At 39.5% G+C, this 21,802-nt stretch overlaps 1 protein-coding gene across 3 annotated transcripts in view; it reads left to right on the plus strand.

Moving 5' to 3' along the window:
* The window catches only part of B3galt1 (Beta-1,3-galactosyltransferase 1), a 582,026-nt gene that overhangs the window by 334,137 nt on the left and 226,087 nt on the right, over positions 1 to 21,802 (plus strand). Inside the window, 1 exon segment of one of the 3 annotated variants that reach the window (NR_197780.1) lies at positions 20,471 to 20,545. The gene's annotated coding sequence lies outside the window, so the exon portion shown is untranslated. 3 annotated transcript variants of the gene reach the window in all.

A 21,802-nucleotide genomic window follows, 5' to 3' on the forward strand; every position in this document is an offset into this window, starting at 1 on the left:
GATTCCAGTGAGCCTCAAATCTTTCCATCTGGGAACCAGCATTTAGTGTCTTCTCTAATGTCATCCTATCAGACAAACTAGGGTACTGAGCTCCACTGGTACGTCATCACTTAGAGGTCAGCCAGGACAAGAGGGTGAGGGGAACACAACCCCAACCTGGTTTAGTCTTCTTCTAAGATACTGTGTATATCTTTTCTGAGTGGTTCAAACAAGCAGATGATGTTTCAGTTACTATTGTCCCCCACCTTCCTCCTTAAAGATGCAAGCATGCAGGAAGACCGGCTCCCTAGTTTGTATTGCGGCTGCGATCCCAACACCTACAAAGTTTACTAAATTTGACATCCAGTGAGAAGGTAGGAAACTCTTGAGCTAATTAATACTTTTAACATTCAAAATGTTGTACACTCTTTCACCACACAAGACTAAGACCATGATTATATGTCCACTATATGATCACTGATTCTGCATGTCTGTAAGCTTAGAAATTCTGAGTTATAAAGAAAACATAAAACTGAACTATGTTAAATCTTTCTTGGCTTTGTAAAGGGAAAATAATTTAGCCACATTAGCAGTGAGGTACTCAGATGTCTTTTAATCTAAGAAGATTACTCAAATCTCTTGGAGATCTTCTATATTTCTAATTTTAACAAGGATTAATTGTACGTATTAATTGGATACACACAATATTCCACACAACCCTACAGCGTGCACCAGTTTAATCAAGAAGAATTTCCCATTCCCTCCTGTCCTTATCTTTGTCATTTCTGTCTATATATTTTTTTTCTCTTTTGGAAATGTCTGTCAGTGTGTGCCAGGCATATGAATGCTGAGCCCTCATCCACAGCAGTTGCTAGGATTACAGATGCAAGTCCCCAAGCTGAGCTTCTTTCTCATTCCTTGATGGTTGAAATCGCTGTGCTCCTGTCTTCTAGGCATTCATAAAATAAGAAACGTCTATCTACCTGGGTTTGGGTGTACCATATAGCCTGCCCTCTTTAATCAATATCCCTAAAGCTCACTTCCCAACTTCTAATAATTACTGTTCAACCTTCGGAGTGAGTAGTTCATAGTTTCCCTTTACACAGAGGAGATGATGGTAGTTTGTATTCTAACTTAGGATTATTTCTTTGCATGTGTTCGCTCCTACAGTCAAATTCATGTTGCTACCAATGACAGAATTTAATGTTTTAATTAATGATTTTCTCTAAATGATATTCTCTAAGCATACAAATATTTTTCTTTCATGTATACCTGATGGACACCTATTTTGACTTCAGACCCTTCATGTTGCACATATTCCCACAAAAACACGAGAGCTTTGGTAAATATTAGCTATTCATTCCCTTTTGATAATATTGAAAAGTAGGGTAACTGAAAATTTACTTGTTTTTAGGCTTTTGAGGACCCTTCTTGCTGGTCTCCATGGTGGCTCTACTAATTTACATTTTTATCAACTAAATATAAGAATTCTTCACTCACATCTTCATTAATATTTATTGTTGCTTTTTATCACACTAATAGTCATTCTAACTGGTATAAGTTTTCTCATTATACTTTTGCTTGCATTTCCCTGATAGCTAAATACATTGAGTATATTTTGCACATATTTATTATCGCTTTGTATTCTGTCTTTTGAGACTTGTCTATTCAGATAATGTATTTACCCATTTTAATTGGATTACTTTTTTAATTTATTTTTATATATTCTAAATACTAGTAATATTAAATGAAATATCAGCATATATATATATATATATCTTTAGTCCATTGATTGTTTCTTTTTGGGTAGGGATTTATACCACAAATGCATTATAGTTCAATATACAACAATTAATAAACAATAATACTTCGCATCAATGCAAAGGGACAAAATCATCTGATCTTCTAAATATCTACAGAAAAGTATATGATGTTCTTCAGCATGTCTTTAGGATAAAAATCTTTGAACAAAATAAGCATGCAAAAGTCATATCATGACCAAGAAAGGCAATATATGTCTTACAGGCATCTACCATATTGAATAGGGACAACCTGAATTCAGTTCTCTAAGATATAAATGAACACGTAGATTTATCTTATTCAGTATAATACAGGAGTCTTTATGAGGGTTAATCAAGAAATAGAATGAAATAAAAGGCTTACAAAGAAAAAGAGAAAGGGGAATTATCCCTTTTCCTGAATGATAAGCTTCATATGGAGAGGAAAATCTAAAGGCTACAAAAGACTGTTAGAACTAATTAAAGAATTATATAAAATTGCAGTCTATGAAGACAACACACAAAAATCAGCATTTTAACCTATGAGCAGTTTTGCTGGGAAAGAATTATGAAAACAACCCCACTCTCAATAGCTCCAAAAATAAAATAATTAAAATACTTACAAAAATTGTAACCAATCATGTTACCGTGAAAAAAATATGACCAACACACACACACACACACACACACACACACACACACACACACACACATATTCATGGACTGGGAAAACAACTGTTAAAATATACCTCTAATGGTTGGTTTTTGTAAACTTAACCCAAACCTAGCCATATCTTGTAAAAATATTAGTTGAGATAAATGCTTCCATAACATTGACCTGTAGGTGAATCTATGGTGCATTTTCTCAATTAGTGACTGATGTGAGAGAGCCCAGCTCATTGACTGCTGCTCCTGGTTTGTATAAATAATTAGGATGAACAAGCAAAGAAGTGCAAATCAGTGAGCACCATTCTTCCAGGCTGCTGCTTGAGCTCCTGGTCCCAGCTTCCTGCTTTGTGTTCCTGCCTTGGCCTAGAATATGTAAGCCAAATAAAACCTTTTGTTCTTAGTGTTTTGTCAAACCAATTGAAACCCTGAGTATGACAATACCCAAAGTGATTATTGATTGAGTATAATTCCCATCAAAATACAATGGACATTTTTTCACACAATTAGGAAATAAAAGAACAATTCTAAAATCTTTATGAATGTACAAAAAGACCTCTAAAACACAAAGAAATCTGTAAGAAAAGAACTAATCTGAAGGCACCATAATACCTGAATTCAAAACATTCTAAAGAAACATCGGAAACAAACCAGTATTATACTGGCACAATAACCTGCTTTTGAGGATAGTAGTGATCCCAGAAGTTAAACTCATCTAAATCTAGCTGCTTCTCAACAGAGCTAACAGAAATGCATGCTCATAAAAGGACAGCCTTTTCAATGAATGGTGTTGGTAAAATTAAAACCTATACTCAGAACAATAAAATCAAACCTGTATCCTTCACCTTGTATCAAAATCAATTAATAATAATGGGTCAATATATTAATATATAACCTAGATTTGTTAACTAAAAGTGATGGGAGGAAACACTTGGAAAAACTAAAAGGAGTGGTAGTTTCTAGACAATTATGCCCAAAGTGCAAGAAATGAATGTAAATACAAACAAATGGAACTTGTTTTCTGTCTTACTTGTCAACAATGATGATTATGACCAATGTGACACTCATATTGAGGTTGGTTTAATATTTATGACCTCCATACTTCATCTCCCCTATTTATGGCCATTGCTCATATTGGAGGTAAAAGGCATCTCCTGGGCTCTTCGAGCCGCTTCTTATTTTAAGCAGAAGAGTCAAGGAAAGTAAACTGAAAGCTAAGCCGTCTGTAGAGTGATTATACTGAAATTTGAATTTATGATTCTTCCCAATGCTACCCAGGACAGAAATGGAGAAGGGAATGAAGAGTCATGTTTTACTAATTTCTCTAGATTTCCAAAGCATCCAATGGTCTCTTCCTCATACTTGCGATGCTGACTGGGAATGACAGGTACACACATTTACTCTTCTTGACAGAATACGTTCTGCCAAAAATTTTCACTTTGATAACGTTCCTTGACATGGAACATTTCATATTTACAAAGGTTGAAGATGCTGATGAGCTGGTTTGCCTATTTAGAAGGCTCTGGGAACATCAAGTAGACTTGGTCTGTAGGGTGGTTATACTCCTGGCAATGACCATACTGACAATCTTCCTGTCGTTCTAACGTTCATGGCAACCTAAATGCTCAAGCACTTGTTTTGAACTACATCACTGTCTTAGTCAGTGATTCTATTGCTGTGAAGAGATACCGTGACCATAACAACTCTTATTAGGAAAACATTGAATTGGTGCTACCTTACAATTCAGAAGTTTATAGTCCATTATCCTCAAAGGGTCAAAGGGACATTGAGGGCATGCGGGCAGGCAGACATGATATGTGGAGATATGGAACTGAGAGTTCTACATCCATATCACCAGACAGAAGGAAGAGAATGCCCTTCACCTAGCCTGTTTTTCTGAGACATCAAAGCCTACCCCAAGTGGCATGCTTCTCTCAACAAAGCCACAAGGTCACAACTTCTAATAGTGCCATTCCCTGTGGGTTTATGGAGTCCATTTTTATTCAAGCCACCACCATCAACTAAATCTCTCTTTTATATGTAGACATGGAGGATGTTTGCAATTGAACATGACTAGCAAGGTAACTTAAAGTCAAAAAGTAAGATAAAATAGCACAAAATGATTGAGCATCAGTGTTCATGGTTCTGATGAAGGTATTTAAAATCATTAGAAAAAAGTCCTGTAATGATTATTATACTGGAGTGGTATTCATATTTTTTTTAGGTTGGCTATCATTGGAATCTTCTGAAGTTTAAAAATCACAAACCAGAAATGTTATATCTACAGCAATAACATTACATGTGCTCAATTGTGTTGTTCCAGATGAAGGAGACGTTCCCTCTGGCAGGAAACCAGTAAACTGCATCATGATGTGTGTAGAAAAAGTTGGGAGGTGTTCCCTGTAAAATTGGAAATACGTGTGCTCATTGATTTGGCTTACATCTTCTTCCTCCCGATAGAAAGCCCAGAAATCCCTGAGCTTGGAGACAGAAAGGAGAATCCTTCAAGCTCACCTTCTGAACTTATCTTCACAGTATTTTACCAGCTTTTATTCAGACCGATAGATTCCTGCAAATTTTCTTCTGTACTTCCATACCGGAGTTTTCCTTGGCAGATTTTTTTATACTGAGTTTTTATCTAAGCTTTAACACCAGTCAACCATGTAGCCCTGTTGTACCACACAACTTAATTGCAACTAAATATTTATTAACAAAATGGGAAAAGTTCATTTTTGGAATGTTTGTTATCAGTCCTCCTACATCACTGTGAGCGTTCTTGCCAATAGGCTCCCTTTGGCCCTTGCTGCATTCTGATACTCCCTGTCCCTTTGAAGCAAAACTCCAAGGTTTAGGATGGACTACTAATTGTTAAAAAAAAATTCAACCAGCCACTTAAACTCAGGAAAGGGTACCTGCTAGGCTGGCCACTGTATCCTCTGCACTCTGATTTATTTCTCAGAATGCCTCTAGAATCTTTGTAGCAAAATCAGAAGAAGCAAAAGTGAATTACAGTAATAGAATAGAATATTTACCATTATTAAAAATATCCAGCTCTTCTCTGGAAACTTTTCCTAAGCAAAAAAAAATGTTATGCAGACAAGATATGACACTTTAACAGTCACATTACAAGTTCAGGGATGGAAAGCCAGGGACATTGTGGCACACTGAGAGCTAATGCAATAAGGGCTGAATTGTCAACATAGCTGATCATCTTCAGTAGCTACAGATATGTTGAAATTACTCTACCCTTGGCCACTGTCCATAAACGTCAACAGTGTGTGGGCTTTGGGGAAATATCTAATCACCCCCAGGAGAATGATTCACAATTAATGAAGGGAAAGCTAGTAGTGATTTGGTGGATAAACGGCATCTTTCTGGATGTTAGTAGTGAAGAATTCTCAATTCCTTTTCTGAAAACTCATAATGATGGGCAGGAGGAAAGCTTAGAGTTTATGTCTTTTGACCTTTCCTTTCAAAGGATGGGCTCTGAAGCATGGAGAAGACTCCTATGCCTGTAAATAGTGAATCAAACTTCCTGAGGATAATCTTGAGAGACTATGGTGAGCATCTCAACCAGCCTTGTTGCGATCTGAGAGCCTTTCTGAGAGAACAAGGCTCCCTGGGTACAGAAACAAAAGGCCTCCTTGTTTTAGCCTTCTTGTTTGTGGGGAGGACTTGTGATTTCTGCCAAACTTGCCTCTATTCAGTTATCTTGCTAGAAGTAGATTTTTTTTTCTGGCCTAAAATATGGGTGTGTGGGGGAAGGGCGTATTTTATGATTACCGCATGCCTCTCATTCTCTTTCCCCTAAGCCACTTACAGTCTCTGCTTAAACCAACACTATAGCTGCTGACATAGCCAAAGCTAACGTTCTGTGGGCTTCTGGTAGCTGTTTGGTTTTTTTCTCCTTTTCCTTGCCTGACCTCAGCCACCACCACAGGCTCCAATTAGACTCACAGCCACAGCAGTGGAAAACTCAGAGGCTCCAAAAATGCACCCAGCAAACTGAATTGAATCGACCTAGTTCTGGAACCATTCATTCACTGGCCTACTCAAGGACCTCCTCCGTCCTTGGAGAGGAAAAAGGAGGGGAAAGGTTAGCAAAAGGAAACAATAACATCAGGCTAGTCAATGATCCTTGACTTGCCAAGTGTAATCTTTGTCTGGCAATCTATTTTGCAAGAAGAGGTTATTAACATGTTCTCTTAGCACGTAGCAGTTTAAATCATTCAAGCAGATTGTCTGGAAAATGCCAAAGTTCCTGAATTCTGGAGTGGCCAAGTAAAGGCTCTCAAGTCCATGTTTCTCAATCTGGATTCGCTCTTACTTCCTGTCCTGAAATATCTGGCTCAGGGGAACTCTCACTGTGATAGCCTCCTAACATCCCATAATATGAACTGGACTCACTGTCCATGCTCCAAGACAGTGCTTTTCACTGTCACACTATTACTGTGAGTAGTCCTCACCTTTCAAACCTCGGACTTACCATTGGTCCTGTATAGGACTACAGTTGGTCTTGTGTACCTCTTATATCCTGAAACTTTGTCCAATTTATTTATTAGCTTATGTAGTTTTTTTAATGAATCATTTTGTTTCTTCTATAGATTAAATTATTTAATTAATGAATTCTTTCCCTTCTGCCTTTGAATTCTGCAATCTTTTCTTTTTTCTTAGTTTATCAATCTCGCAAGAACTCAGAGTACAAAGTTTGACAGGTGTGATGAACACAGAAGTCTCTGTCTTGTTTTCACTCCTTGTTTTAGTCTTTTCTTTGAGTACAATGTTACTTCTGGGAGTCTCTTTACCTTGTACTCTCTGTTGAGTGGGCGTTTTCCCCTTTATTTTCTTTTATTGTTCTCTCACATTTTACATCCTAGCTGCAGTTTCCTCTCCTTCTGCTTTTCCCATTCCTCTTTTCAGCTCCTCTCTCCTCCAGATTCACTCCTCCCTGTTTCCCTTTTAAAAAATGAGAGAGAGCAGGCCTCCCAGAGCTATCAACCAAACACCATAAAAATGTGCAATGAGGGTAGGCACAAGCCCTCATTTTCAAGGCAACCCAGTAGGAGGTAAACGGCTCCAAAGGCAGGCAAAAGAGTAAGAGACAGCCCCACACCCACGGGTTGGAGTCCCACAAGAACATGTGCTGAGGACATAGGTCAGACCACTACAGGCACCGTGATTGTTACCTCAGCCTCTGTGATACCAATGAGCCTGCCTAGTTTATTTGTCACATCTTGTTCCTGTTGTATCATCATGTGTTTTCTTACGGTGAATCAGTGGCAGATGGCCTTTTTTTTTTTTTTTAACATCAGTGAAGTTGTGCATACAATTTCCTAACTGATTCTGTTAATGTGTTACCTCGGTTGGGTTTGTTACTTTGAACCACTTTTGCAATAATTGTTTGTCAGACTGAGTTTACTAGTAGTCCAGTCTATTAAGAATTTCATCATCTTTGTTATAATGCCGGCCAGTCAGTTTTCTTTCCCGTGGTGACTTTATCTAGATTTAGCCTCAGGCAATGGTGCCTCATAGCATGAGCTGGAAAGTTTTCCCTGTTTTTCCTGAGTTTGAAGAATATATTACTCTTTAATATTCAGAAAGCTCACCGGTGAAATAACTGATCCTTGGATTTTCATTGTTGGAGGTTTTTGATCGTTCAATCTCTTCTTGATTTCATTCAATTCTCTTTTTGATCTTCAATCTCTTGTTGTAAGTCTGTTCAGAGTTACTGTTTCTCCTTAAACAAATGTGGGAGCTTCCATGGTTTACCTTTGTGATTAGAAATCTTAGGAAGATTTCTTTCCTTTCTAATCACATGCTGTCTTCCCTTCCATCATCTAAGTGTAAATAAATCTGGAGGTCAGAATAAAGATGTTGGCTTGTTAAAAATCTGAAAGGCAATATGTTCTAATAATGCTAAGCCAATTTTCTCACCAAAAGAAATCAAAGGAGACAGGAGAGTATCTTTATCTTTTGTATAATAAATGCTTCCTAATTGTATATCCTCTGTACCTTAGAAAATATCCATAAGAAAACATACTAAATTTTACTTTCTGAAGACTTGTCTAGACTTACTTTTCCCCCTGTAAAGGGTAGATTGTTCTGAGCCTCCAGATAGAAAGAGCATGCAGAATTTATAAAAATTATTTTTTTCTGTGAAATATTTAATATAATTTACTTGTCATCTTCTTATCATGCTCCCATACCTGGAGATTGTTGAACAGTTTTGTATGCATGTCCAAATCTGGAAGAGCAGAAGCATAGGGGACACAGACTAGATGCTTTGTAATTACTAACCTCTGTGAAAAAATTTAATCAGGAAATATTACTCACACCGTAAAAAGATCTCTCATCTCACCTGCATCTTCATTATTTTGCCTAAACATCCACTACTTCTTAAATTCAGACTAAACCAAACTATCTTTTACTTTTTACATTCATCACAGAACAGTAAGCCACCTCAATCAGAGGGTAAAGTAAATTATGCCTTTCCATCTTCCCCTTCTTCGTTCCCTCCCTCTCTGTCCCATCTCTCACACACAAATGAGCATGTGCATGCACACACACACACACACACACACACACACACACACACACACACACACACACACACACACACACACACACACACACACACACACACACACCAGAGCCTAGTTGCTTCACGAGTCTATTCACCCACTCAACTGTAAGGGAACACATACTCTATGATATAGAGGCACTGTATTAAGTAATGAGCACATGACACTGACTGTCACAGACTCAGCTCATGACTCCTTTTATCAAAGACTTGGTTCACTACTGTTCATCCTGTCCAGAGTTCAGCAATAGAGTTTGATAGAGTGGAAGCTAAAAGGTAATGTAGCCATAACTCTGTGCATCTCCTGCCCAGGAAACAGTTAATGGCATTATCCAGGAAGTATCATGGACTGCACAAAAGGCATGTGTTTGCAACTTGAACACTGACAAAGAAGCAATTCCTTCTGCTAAAGAGGGTAGAATAAATCTTCCCTTTGCCCTTGCACACCCTGAGCTGCTGATCCAGCAGAGAATGCTAAATGCTCACATCTACAGAAGGCTGCAGGGTCAACCAAAGCAACAAGAGCCACACTAGGGGTTAACCAGAACAGCACAAAACCAAAATTTTGCTGACCATACTGGGGAAAGCAAAGCCTTGAAGCCATTGACAAAAACTGTGCCCAGAAGAATCAAAACAGCCAAGAACTAATGTGTCCAACAGTAACTAAGAGAGTGGGGGTTGCCAGTCACAGAAAGGACAGTCTGGACCAAGAGCAGCTAAAGAGGTGAGGCTGTGTGAATCAAGTGCCAATGCCCTTGTCTCTGTGACACAGTACTGTGGATAGTCTGAGACTGAATCCCAGCTCCACCATTATGCCACTGTGACATTGGGTGCCTCATTGAACCTCTCAGAAGTTTAGACATTTTGTCTATAAAACAAGCTTACAAGATTGTGAGAATAAGAGAGAGTGGATGCAAAATAGGTATTGGTTAAAGAGCATGTGCTTTTTCTTCTGAAGGATGTGCTTTTTCTTCTGAAGGGATGCTCATCGCCAAAGCAATTCTTCAATAGTTTTCTTAAAGTTGCAGGCTCTCATCTGCTGGTCCACATCAGGGCTCAAAGCCAGATAACACCCTGCCAGGGAGATTTTAACTGTGTTTATTCTGTTTCAGTGAGGTGCGCCCTTTGATGGGTTTCCTAAATATTTCTCCTATGTTTACCTGTATCCTTAATATTCCTCAGTGTTTGGTGTGCTTTATGGACAGACACTCATTTATTTTTGTTCTCACTGAGTGTCGTACTGTTATACATGGTGAGCCCTTAACAAATATTTAATATTCTGTATGCATCTCTTTACTTCATGTTTGCATATTTTTGTTTTAAAAGGTCATGAACTTAAAAAGAAACTTTGCAGATTTTTATATATGCACATGTATGTATGATGTATATAGCATATATCTATATCTACCCATATATTTATAACCATATCTATATTCAGTCTGTTCAGAAAGGTCCTCAACACACTGGTAGGTGCTACAGTTCCTGTTCACAGAAAGGAACACTTAAAAATGGGATGTTTGCAAGTATTTGCCTAAGTTAAAGTCTAGAAATATTACAAGTGAGAAGACACACATACTCTGCTTCAGGTAAAAAGCAGTCATTCTTTTTCTGAGGCAATTTTATTACATAAAAAGTACTTAATGTAAAACAATCTGAAGAAATTAAGACTAAAGCAGTAGTTGTCATCAGCGTGGACCCTTACCAGAGTTCCTCGTATTCTTTTAGTTGTTACTAATTTTACCCTTTGGGCTTACAGACAATGGTTGTAAAACCCAGAACAACTCTGTGAGCAGGTGTATTGCAGCCCAACCTTGGCCGTGATGATCTTGTAGCGAATTATTTTTTAATATGTAGCTTCTCGCCAAGCATTGCATAATCTGTTTGAGTTGCCATCGTTAGGAAATGGGCAAAGAACAGCAAGCATTTCCCCGAATCACAGAATTACAACAGCCTGCAGAGCAAAGGCCTTTCAGAAGTCAACAGCTCCCCACCCCATGTCCCCTGCCTCATGCTACTCCCCACTCCCACATCCACAGGAGTCCGTGCAGGCCTGTCCTGCTGGTATGTCCCCCTGTCTGCTGAGCAGTACCTGCATCCAGAGTGAGGGACAGAGCCTGAGTTCCTTAAAGCCACAAGAATTAAAAGCCTCCAAACTATGCTACTAGTGTTATGTAAGCCACCACTGCCGTTATCATAATGAGAGATGGCCAGCTTGCCTCTGCAAGATTCTGCTAGCTCAGTTGATGATCACAGGGTGGCCAGAGTCTCACTGTTCAAGTTTTGGACAGGTGATAGTACTAAGCCTTTGATTTGAGGGCCTAGTGAAAATAGTCCTGGGCATTAGTCTTATTAAATGAGAAACTGCTGATACAGGGCTGACTGTTGACCGGGCCATTCTAAAGTGGGAGTGGAGTGCCTGTTAACAGTGCAGGATCAAAGTTCCTCTTAGGGGGTAATGCTGTTCAAGCTTAAACACCTACTACTCACAGTGCGATCTTGGGCATCTTAATTTCTGTGTGTCTGTCTATCCTTCCATTAAAAATATTAATCATTATATGGAATCTAGGATTGTGGTGAGGATGAAATAATACTTGTAATGTCTGTCCTGTATTTGGGACTTAGAATATATTCAGTAACGATGGTAGCAACTCCAAGCCTCATTGAAGGGACATAGAACAAACCACAGGGTTTGTAGCCACTTCTGCTCCATTGACAGGCTCTACAGCTATTAAGGCTGCATTCTGAGACTCTTCCCCATGAGTGTCTGTCACTCCTCCCAGCCCCAGAATGAATGACTGGGGGGAGGGGGTGCACAAAAGTCCTGTGTATCTACAGCCACAGTTTTATTCTAACATACCAACACGTCTGTTTGCTTTTTCTCTTTAACTTTCCACTGTCCTCTTTCGACTTTTCGGTTCTCTAACAATACCCTCTTCCATATTCCCTCCAGTGGAGACACTATCCACTAGATCAGTAATGTGTAATGACTGTTCTTCTCTAATTGCTCTGAGAGCACAGAGAAGGCCCCTGTGGGAAAATTAATCACCAAATGGCATCAGTAAAGAGAAGGAGGGGAATTGATGAATATTGTTCCAAACAGTATTCTGTCATGTAAATTGGGAACTACACTTAAAAAGAGATTCTTACTAATATCCTTTCAAATCTGGTTAATCCTAAGAGAGGAAAAGTATTATATTCAAGAAGACTTACAAATCTCATTCGGTGAAAATTATTGACTACAAATGTTTTTAAGATGAATCTTAACACAAGTAAGATTAAGAATGATAACACCTTAGTTTAGTAAACTAGAATATTAACCAAATTCTAGTCAAGCACAGATGAGTACGTATTGGAATTCCATAATACACCTCAGAAACCCAGCAGCTACCTCAAGGGAAAGGCGTGCCCTGAAGCGCTCAGAAGAAAAATGCCTGAAGAAAAAATCCATGCTTTTGGCCAAATATGGCTTACTGTTCTCAGTTCCTTACCCAGAATCCTAAAAGTTAGCATGATGCACACACAGAAATGATAGGAACACGTAGAAATGAACCACCATTCCTAAAAGAAAGCTTTTATTTCATTTTGGGCAAGGAAAACTTGTGAGATGAGAAGATGAAAATCTGTTTAGAATTGTTTATTAACGATTGGTAAATTATTTTCCTCATTTTTCCCTCTGAATGGTACAGATGGAAATAACATCTTTCAAATCCACTTTTCAGCTTTTACATATGTGTAAATTAGCCTGTGCAAATTACAAGTTTTCTTGTGTGCCTTATTAAATTCTGTCAAAGCTGTTATTAGAACTGATTTTATACTGTTGGGTATTTGTGAAAATTGACAATGAAGGGTGAAGGGCTGTGAGGTAATCTCTCCAAAAGACTTTTAAAATTGTTTGATCAAATGTCAACAAACTGATGAGATGCCCAGATACATAAATATGCAACTTCACTCACCACAAATATTTTCATTTATGCAAATTCAAGAGTCAGTTTAGACACTGCTACAGGGGTGGTTTTCAACCACCATTGTCCATGACACCTTCAGGGTCACATATCAGATATGCTGTTGTGTGTGTGTGTGTGTGTGTGTGTGTGTATGTGTGTGTGTGTGTGTCTGTGTGTGTGTCTGTGTGTGTGTGTATGTGTGTGTGTTGTAAAATATGTGTATATGTGATTTATAGCATAGCAAAATTGCACTTATGAAATAGCAATGAAATAATGTAATGGTTTGGACATCAGGACAGCATTAGGAAGGTTGAGAACAGCTATGCTAGAGTATGCTAGAGTTCCTCTCCTCCTGATGATCCAGAGTGTTTGATTGTCAGCTTAGTTATGTGGAAGCCTAGTAAATGAAGATAATAATATTATTGTCCTGTGTCCCTTCTAATACCTACTACATAAATATGCCTGTAAAATGTTAGGATTTCTACACTGGTGGAGATATTTTTTTTAAAAAAATACATACTTAATATTTGTACTTTTGAGCAAACGTTCGCCATTTTGTGCACTCCCACCTAACCCAAGTTCTGGTACAGCTTAGTTTGCCTTTGGAGAAAATAGTCATTTTTATGTGTTGCTCATAACTCTCAATATTTGGATCTCATTGCATAGACTCATGAAGATAACAAGGAAAAATAGGAGTAGGCAAAGTAGCCACAAAAAAATGAAATCACAAAACCTATTGTTCAAATTTTTCAGTCTGACTCTTTCCAGTATAAAATTATTCTTCATAAACTTGATTTTTCTAGCAAACTATTTGCTTTTTCCATCCACTTCTATATGAATTTCAGTTAAAACTCTAAGGAACCTAATTTGAAGCCACTATGCTATTAAAGAAGAAGAATTGTACTTCAGTGTCTTGTGCTTCAAGCATGTAATTGGAAAGAAAAAAGCATCAAAAATGAGAATAATGGCAAGGCAGTCAGGCATTGAGCTGGCATATTTGAAAGTTGTGACTTATCCCGGATTAGCCATCCAGAGCTTATTGTTGGTACAGCAAAGGGAAAACTGATTATACTGTATAATCTGTACCAAGTTTGACCACGTTCCCTTAATAAATGCTCAATTTTGGAATGTCCTTTATAGATATAGTACCTAAATTTTGGAAAGGAACAGTGTGATAGTCAAAATGAGATGTGTTCCCTATCAAGCCATGGATTGAAATATTTGATCCCTAGTTAGTGGTGCTGTTGGGGAAGATGATGGAACTTTTAGGACAAGATGCTACTGTGGGGACTTACATCACTTAGGGGAGGGGTCTAAAAATACATACTCTCACCCCCCACTTCTTGCTTACTCTCTCAGCTTCAGATGTGTGGCGAGAGCTATGACCTCCGAGCTTTTCTGCTCGGGCTTCCTGCTTATGCCCCTCCCATCATTATGTACTCTCCCTTGGGATCTGCAAGCTCAAATAAGTCCTTCGTTCTCTATGCTGCCTTAGAGCATGCTAAAAACTGAAAGCCATGAGCAGACCACCTGAAAGGCCACTACTCAGAAAATCAAGAGAGCATCCATTTGTTATGAAAAGGGTTACATGTGAAAGGTAGAATTACTGATGCAAAAAAAAAAAGAAAGAAAGAAAAGAAAAAAGAAATGGGAAGAGATAAACTCAAAAAGAGACAAAGAGAGACATGAGAGACATGGTGCCTCAACTGGGTGGAGGGTAGTACCATTCCTTGGGATAGGCAAAACTGAGAAATAGTAATGTATCCAGTGTGGAGTAGGAGGAGTCATATTGAGTTTGTACCCATCCTTAGAAATACCTGTAAGGTATTTAAAATGTGGTGAGTAGCTTAGTTTGAAATCTTTTGAATTGCAGTAAGACAGAGTGGCTCAGTCTAGGGCAACTGGACCCTCCAGCCTAGGGTAGTTCTATCTTAGTCAGTTTTGAGTGATTAAGTCAGAGTGTCATAGACAGAACCAGAAACACATTGTCAACTTCAGGGCGTGTAGCCAGGCACCCACTTTTAAGACCTATGATCCCTTGTGATCCATTTCCTTTTACTTAAAGAAAATTAAGCAGTATTATATGGTATGTAATGCACTTTGTTCATATTTAACCCAAACTAAACTCTCTTGCTAGGTCCCATTGAATTCAAGGTTTAATCATTTCCTATTTTATGTGTGTGAGTACCTTGCCAGCATGTATGAGTGTGCACAATATGTGTGCTTAGCACCCAAGGAGATCAGAGGAGGATATTAGATCTTCTGCAGCTGGAGTTAGAGATGATTGTAAACATCCAATTGTTTTCTAGGGACTGAACCCAAATCATCTGCAAGAACAAGTGGTGTTGATCAGTTAGCCATCTCTCCAGACCCTATTGGTTCTTATTCTTTTTATTATCTTTTTATTAGACTGAGACTTCAGGCACAGAAGTAGAAGATATCAGTAAGTTCAGCCTACATCTCTTGACAATCTGTTCCTGATTTCTTTCTCCTTTTTTGGCTTAATTTATTCTCTTGGCCAAAATATTAGTATCTTCTGCAACTTCATCCTTTTTTCATGCATTTTTTTCTTCAAAGAAATGTGTTGTCATTTATTTTATAGGACGTGTGGAGTAACAGACATTATATCTTTGCTGCTTTGGCCCCGGACTTTTCACCTACTTCATCTAAGAGTTTTCTGACAACATATTGGCAAATATCATCTTTAGAAAGCTTGAAAAGTATGCAGATTCAGCTAGCTCTTTGGGATCTAGTATTTGTCCATTCAGGAATAGCCTTATTTAAAACAACCAAATTTAAAACATTCAGCTTGGTATTCACAATCCATACCCAAACAGACCTGCCCTTTCTCTAGTTCTCCTTGGTCTATGACAAGAATTCTCCTTACTCAACAGACGACCCACTCTGCCATGGGTCAAGACACATTGCTTCTCGCAAAAACTTTATCTGTTGTTCTCATCACTGATTCAGACATCAGAGCTCTACCACTCTCCACCCAGAGCATCAGCAGCAACTTCTGTGACCATGCACTGCTTATAGAAGACACAGAATGTTGCTAGGAGATAATGCACACACCTTGAATGCCAGCACTCTGGAGGAAGTGGCAGGTGGATCTCTGTGACACAAGGACAACTTGCCCTACAAAGCGAGTTCCAGGATACCCACAGATACACAGAGAAACCCTGTCTTGAAATATAACCCCTCTTTATCCCAAAAAAGAAAAAAAAAGCACAAAGTTTGATTTTGTTGTCCATTGCAGTGAGCTTCTGACCTGGTGGCCGAGGAGATGTTGTTCTGCTTCGCCTTGACAAAGCTGACCACCTCGGTTCCATAAAAAAGGTTTCCCTTGTATCTTAAAGGTTTGAATACTAGCAGCAAACCATTGAACTGAGAACAGCAACCCCATTGGAGGAGTGAGAGAAAGGACTGAAGGAGCTGAGGGGGCTTGCAACCCCATAAGAACAATACCAACCTACCAGAGCTCCCAGAGACTAAACCACTACACAAATAGTACACATGGACAGACCCATGGCTCCAGCTGTATATGTAGCAGAGGATGTCCTTGTTGGGGCACCAATGGGAGGAGAAGCCCTTGGTTCTGCCAAGGCTGGACTCCCCAGTTTATGGGACTATCAGGGTAGGAATGTGGGAAGGGGATAGATGTGGAGGGGAAACACCCTCATAAAAGAAGGGGGATGGGAAATAAAAAAAAAAAAAGGTTTGACAGGTATTACAACCAGGGAATGATGCTAGAAAAATCCTCCCAGAAGGAAGCAATTGATGTATGAGGGCGGGAATGTTTAACTGTAGCAGAGAAGATTCAGACCCAGAGATTGTCCATGTCAAATAGCCTCATGAGAGTAGCAAAAGCTAAGAACTGTTTGAGAAGTGGGAATGGATTAGTATCGCTTTTCTGTGCCAACGCTGCTTTGAGAGACTTCACTGTGTTGGCTGAAGTCAATAGCTTTGCAATGGGAATTGGGAAATGGTGCAAACCAGAGGTTTACTTTTCTTATAAAAAAAAAAAAAACACCATATCACTGACCACGTGTAGAAACATTTTGAGTTAGGAAGACAGAACATTTAGGGGCCTGGTGTTATCTATTCATGTCTATGATGGATGAAGCAAAATTGGTGGCAGGGTAGTGCAGCAGTAAATATTAAATAAATGGAACACTATCTCACGCTAGCGCCCATGGTGCCAGTGGTCTCATTCGACCAGCCAGACTCGGCAGACTCTCTGGCTCAGAGCTCTCAAAACCTCTCCACCCGGCTCGCTAAGTTTCCTCGGTGGGTCGCTGCCACACCAGCCCCATCTCTCGGGTAGCTGTCACAATTCCCAGTAACCCGTCAAAATCAAAACTCTTGAAACTTATAATTTATCAATCAGATTTATATCAGTAAATTTTCCTTCCACAAAACAGCCACACAATAAACTCAGAGCCAATTGATATTGATATAAACTGCCTAGCTAGATAAGACAAATTGTCCTGTAATAATCCATCCCTTATAAGATATTGATAGCTACCTGTGGCTATTAAAGCCCCACTGGGCTGGTTCATCCTTCTCCTTCCTCTATCTCCTCTTCTCCTTTTCCCCTCTCTCTCTCCCGCCTTTCAAACACTGGGCCCCGCCTTTCTTTTTCACTGCCCAATCACAGGCTTTGCCTTATCCTATACCTGCTCTCACCTGCATATAGACATCAATCCGCAGGGTAGTATAGGAAATTGGAACAGATGAAAAACATCTGGGTAGCTGCTGACATTTGGGCTCCTTCGACACCACAAATCCAGAAGAAATTTGAAATAGATGGTCTCAGTTGTTTTATATCACTCTGAATATGTTACTTGATTATAAAACTAAGTGATAAGAAATAAGAAACTTGGGGCTGGAGAGATGGCTCAGTGGTTAAGAGCACCCGACTGCTCTTCCAGAGGTCCTGAGTTTAATTCCCAGCAACCACATGGTGGCTCACAACCATCTGTAAAGAGATCCGATTCCCTCTTCCAGTGTATCTGAAGACAGCTACAGTGTACTTATATATAATAAATGAATAAATAAATCTTTTAAAAAAATAAAAAAAAGAAACAAGAAACTTGGAGCTGACTAAATGGCCCAGCAGTTAAGAACCCTGCCTACTCTTTCATGCCAATCCCAGGCTTGGGTTATGAAACCCGCATGGTGGCTCACAACCATCTGTATCTCCAGTCCCAGAGACTCCAACATCATCTTCTGGACTCCACAGTCATTGCGTGGATGTGCTACAGCTTGAAGCCAGATTGATGTCGATAGACTGCGGCACCTCCTGAGGCTATGGTGAACTCTACGTTCCGGGCAATCTCTGATGGCCTTGTCTGTGTCTGTGGTCTGTCTAATTCTCAGAAACCACGTGGAGGCCCGTGGTTTACGCTCTGACTGGGGAGAGCAAGACATAGTGTTGCTCTGATATAGATGATTGCAGATACATGGTTAAGAGGGAGGGACGTGGAAGGCGTCTTGACGATCCCAATCCCCACCAGCCAAAACAGGCTAGACAGGAAGTCACTAAAGAGAATTTTCCAAAACAACTGTGCCAGTGATGCTGAAGTGTAGCTCCCCACGATTGATGGTGGATACGTGGTAGGGAAAGGACTCAGGTTTACTTAAAGGGCGGGCCCCTGAGAATTTGACCGTGCTCCTGTGACTATATAGATAACACAAAGCAGACTTTTTCTTCCCCCTTATTTTTATTTTTTACATTTTCCTAATGGGGAGGAGATGAGAAGGGTAGAGATTGGACTAGAAGGGATGGGAAGACTGGGAAGGGGTTGTGATTGAGTGCGTGATATGAAACTCCCAGAGAATCAATAAAAATATTATGTGGAGGAGAAAAAAAAGGAAAAAGAAAAAAAAACTGTACTGTAATTTTTTTAAAAAAAAGGAAATCACAACAGAACAGATGCGTATTTCAAAAGTTAAAATCATGAACTTCTATAAAAGCTTTAGTTACAAAAATAAACCTGGGTCAGTTTTATGTACTTTTAAATTTGTAATTTCTCATGTTATTTAGGAAACTAATTACTGGCCTTTTTCACCAGCTTTGGCTCTGAGTACCAGTGTGCATACTGCAGGATAGTTCAGTATTTATAATTAGACAGAAGCCTTGGGCAACTAAGCAGTCAGAGCAAGTTTCAGTGCTGAGTTTTTACCAGAGAAAGTATGATAGTTCATCAAAATCAAATATTAGAAAAGCTTGACAGGATACGTGCTGGATGTTTTCTCCCACCCTTGTGGATTACTAATTTTACTCCTTGGTTCTTCAACACCATTTTAAACAATGTTGATTCCTCACGTGTCAGTCTGCCCAAACTGTACAGAGCAGGAGAGAGAGAGGCTATGAGGCAACAACCCATTACATGTGAATGACAGGAAGGAGGTGCAAGCCCGAAAGCAAGCCGCCTTTTGCCCTCGATTGCTTCCTGATAAAGGCAAGTGGTCGTTTATGGAAAGACTCTTTCAACTCCTGCATGTGGACAGTACTTCTTTAGCTCACTGCCTGCTGGTGTGGGGTTCTTGGTCACTGATGCTGTTCGGACCTTGCCATAGCAGATATAACTGAGTCGCAGGGCTTTTCAGGGATAGAGAGACCCACGCTCTTTGCTAAGGTAGAGAAACACTTACCTGCTTCTGCTAATGCATAAAGATCAATAGTGACGTTTACACCAATATAAGCCCTAACTGCTCCCTGAATAACAATAGTTAGTCCACTCTCAGGAGCTTTGATCTAAATCTGATCGGGTATCTCTCCACCAAGCTTATGTCCAATGGCATGCAACTGTCTGTCCTCCATCACTGGCAAAATGCCAAGGTGTGTCTACTCGTAAACTAAGCGGCATTTCGGAAGTTTAGTTAGTGGTAGTCCTTGGCAGAGAAATAAGTTTGCACACATTCAGGAGCTACAGTTTACCACTGTAGTATTTAGAGTGTTCTCTTATTACAGATTTTTCTAGAAAGGCACAGCCTTGGAAGCCGCTGTTAGGGGAAGCTGCCTCTCTTTGTCCCTTTACCTTTCCTAGGTAAATGTTTGTTTATGAAGAGGAGAAGGGTGATGTGTGTGCTGCAGTGTGGACTTGGCCCAGGTTCGAAGAGCCTAGGTGTAGTGGGATACACCAGAGAGGGATTTTAATGAAGTTAACCTCAAAGGAGATCCAGTGAAAGGAAGGAGCTTGCAATTCTCTAATGCAGGGCTATCTGGAGAAAGGAGTCTATTGTGTAATTTGCATCTCCTGATCTCAAGAACCCGAGTGCTTCCAACATCCTAGTTGCATGATAGAGAAACTCATGAGTTGGTATGGATTATTATCTGTGAAGAATCTACCAAAGGGCAAACTGAGAGTTTGACCTTCCTTTCATGGTGAGTGTGAGTTCCACCCACTAGGTGCAGAAAATGTTAGTTACCCCCCAATCATATACCATGTGCTTGCCTGATAGATAACCAATGTACTGACTGGAAGATCCACTGACAACATTTTCTTTATCTGCAGATCACTTGGGTTTCACATAATTACACCATGGATCCTACCTGGGTTACTGATTCTGTGAGCATGGAGCACTGTAAGGTGAACATTTTAGAAAGGCTGAAAAAAATGTGAAATATGTGTAGCTGAAAAAAATAAGTAAACTGGGAAGAATTTTCAAGACTGCCCCATCTTTTGCAAATCTGATAAATAACCTCTGAAGAATTGTTCCTGATAGCTTGTCATTGCTAATACAATTTACAGTCTTTAGATGTGTGTTTGATCAAGTGGAATGAAAAAGAAAATAGATATACTATAATTTCCCTCTTCTTCATAGTTCAATGAAGCTTAAATTTACAGTGCAGGATGGACAGTGACAGTCACCATCATCACTCTCCCTACAAAAGAAGCTAATTTAATAAGTAGGGAATATTCTTTTACTTCTGGAAAGCAATATTGTCACCCTCTTATCCCTCAATTACAATGTGTGAAATCTTGTTAGAATTTTATGGAAAATGCTTTCATAACTCGTTGTGTATCATTACCTCCCAAAGCAACTTCTACAATATACTGTGGCAGAGGCTGACCTCTATAGAAAAGCCCACTGTATAGCAGCATTACCACATGCCCCAGGCAAATCAATCAATACAGAACGATCGCTTCAAACTGGTGAATATCTGTCTGTTTGGATGACCACAGCTATGCCCGCACCATTACAGTAATTCTAAACTGTGTCTCTAGAGTAAGGGCCTTCTATCTCCCTCCTGCTGGCACTTGGAACAGGGTAAGTCTATATACTTATCAGACCCACCTACAATATTTAGAGTTTAGCATAATTCTTAGCTCTGGGTACAAACCACTCACTTCAAAAATGTGGCCAGCAAAAATTTCCTCAAGCTGTGCCTGGGCATAAACCTGTGATCCAGCTGCTCATGAGGCAGAATAAAAGAATTAAAAATTTAAGATCTACATAAGCCATAGAACAAGTCCTGCCCATCTTGGATAGCTTAGTGAGGCCTTGTCTCAAAACAAAAGGTCAAGTTACGCCTAGTCGTGTGCCTTAATACTGCAATGCTTGCCCACCATGCGTGCACGAGACTCTAAAATCAGTCCCAAATAATCCAAAGTCAACCCTGATTGAGAAACATTATCGAACTAGATAAAGCCCTAGAAGCATCCATCTCAACCATGTGATAATGATTAGCAAGCAGGGAAGACACCAGAGAGTAAGAGGAATGAAATCCTTAAATCAGAATGGCAGGAGCCTACAGATTTCATGTCTCGTTGCTGCAGCTTGAAACTATGCTCTGTGTTAAATTAATATCAGATCTGGGCTGAAAGACAGGAAATGTGGCTTCT

This window comes from Rattus norvegicus, chromosome 3 (assembly GCF_021556685.1).
Source record: "Rattus norvegicus strain SHRSP/BbbUtx chromosome 3, alternate assembly SHRSP_T2T, whole genome shotgun sequence".
Classification (NCBI taxonomy): Eukaryota; Metazoa; Chordata; class Mammalia; order Rodentia; family Muridae; genus Rattus; species Rattus norvegicus.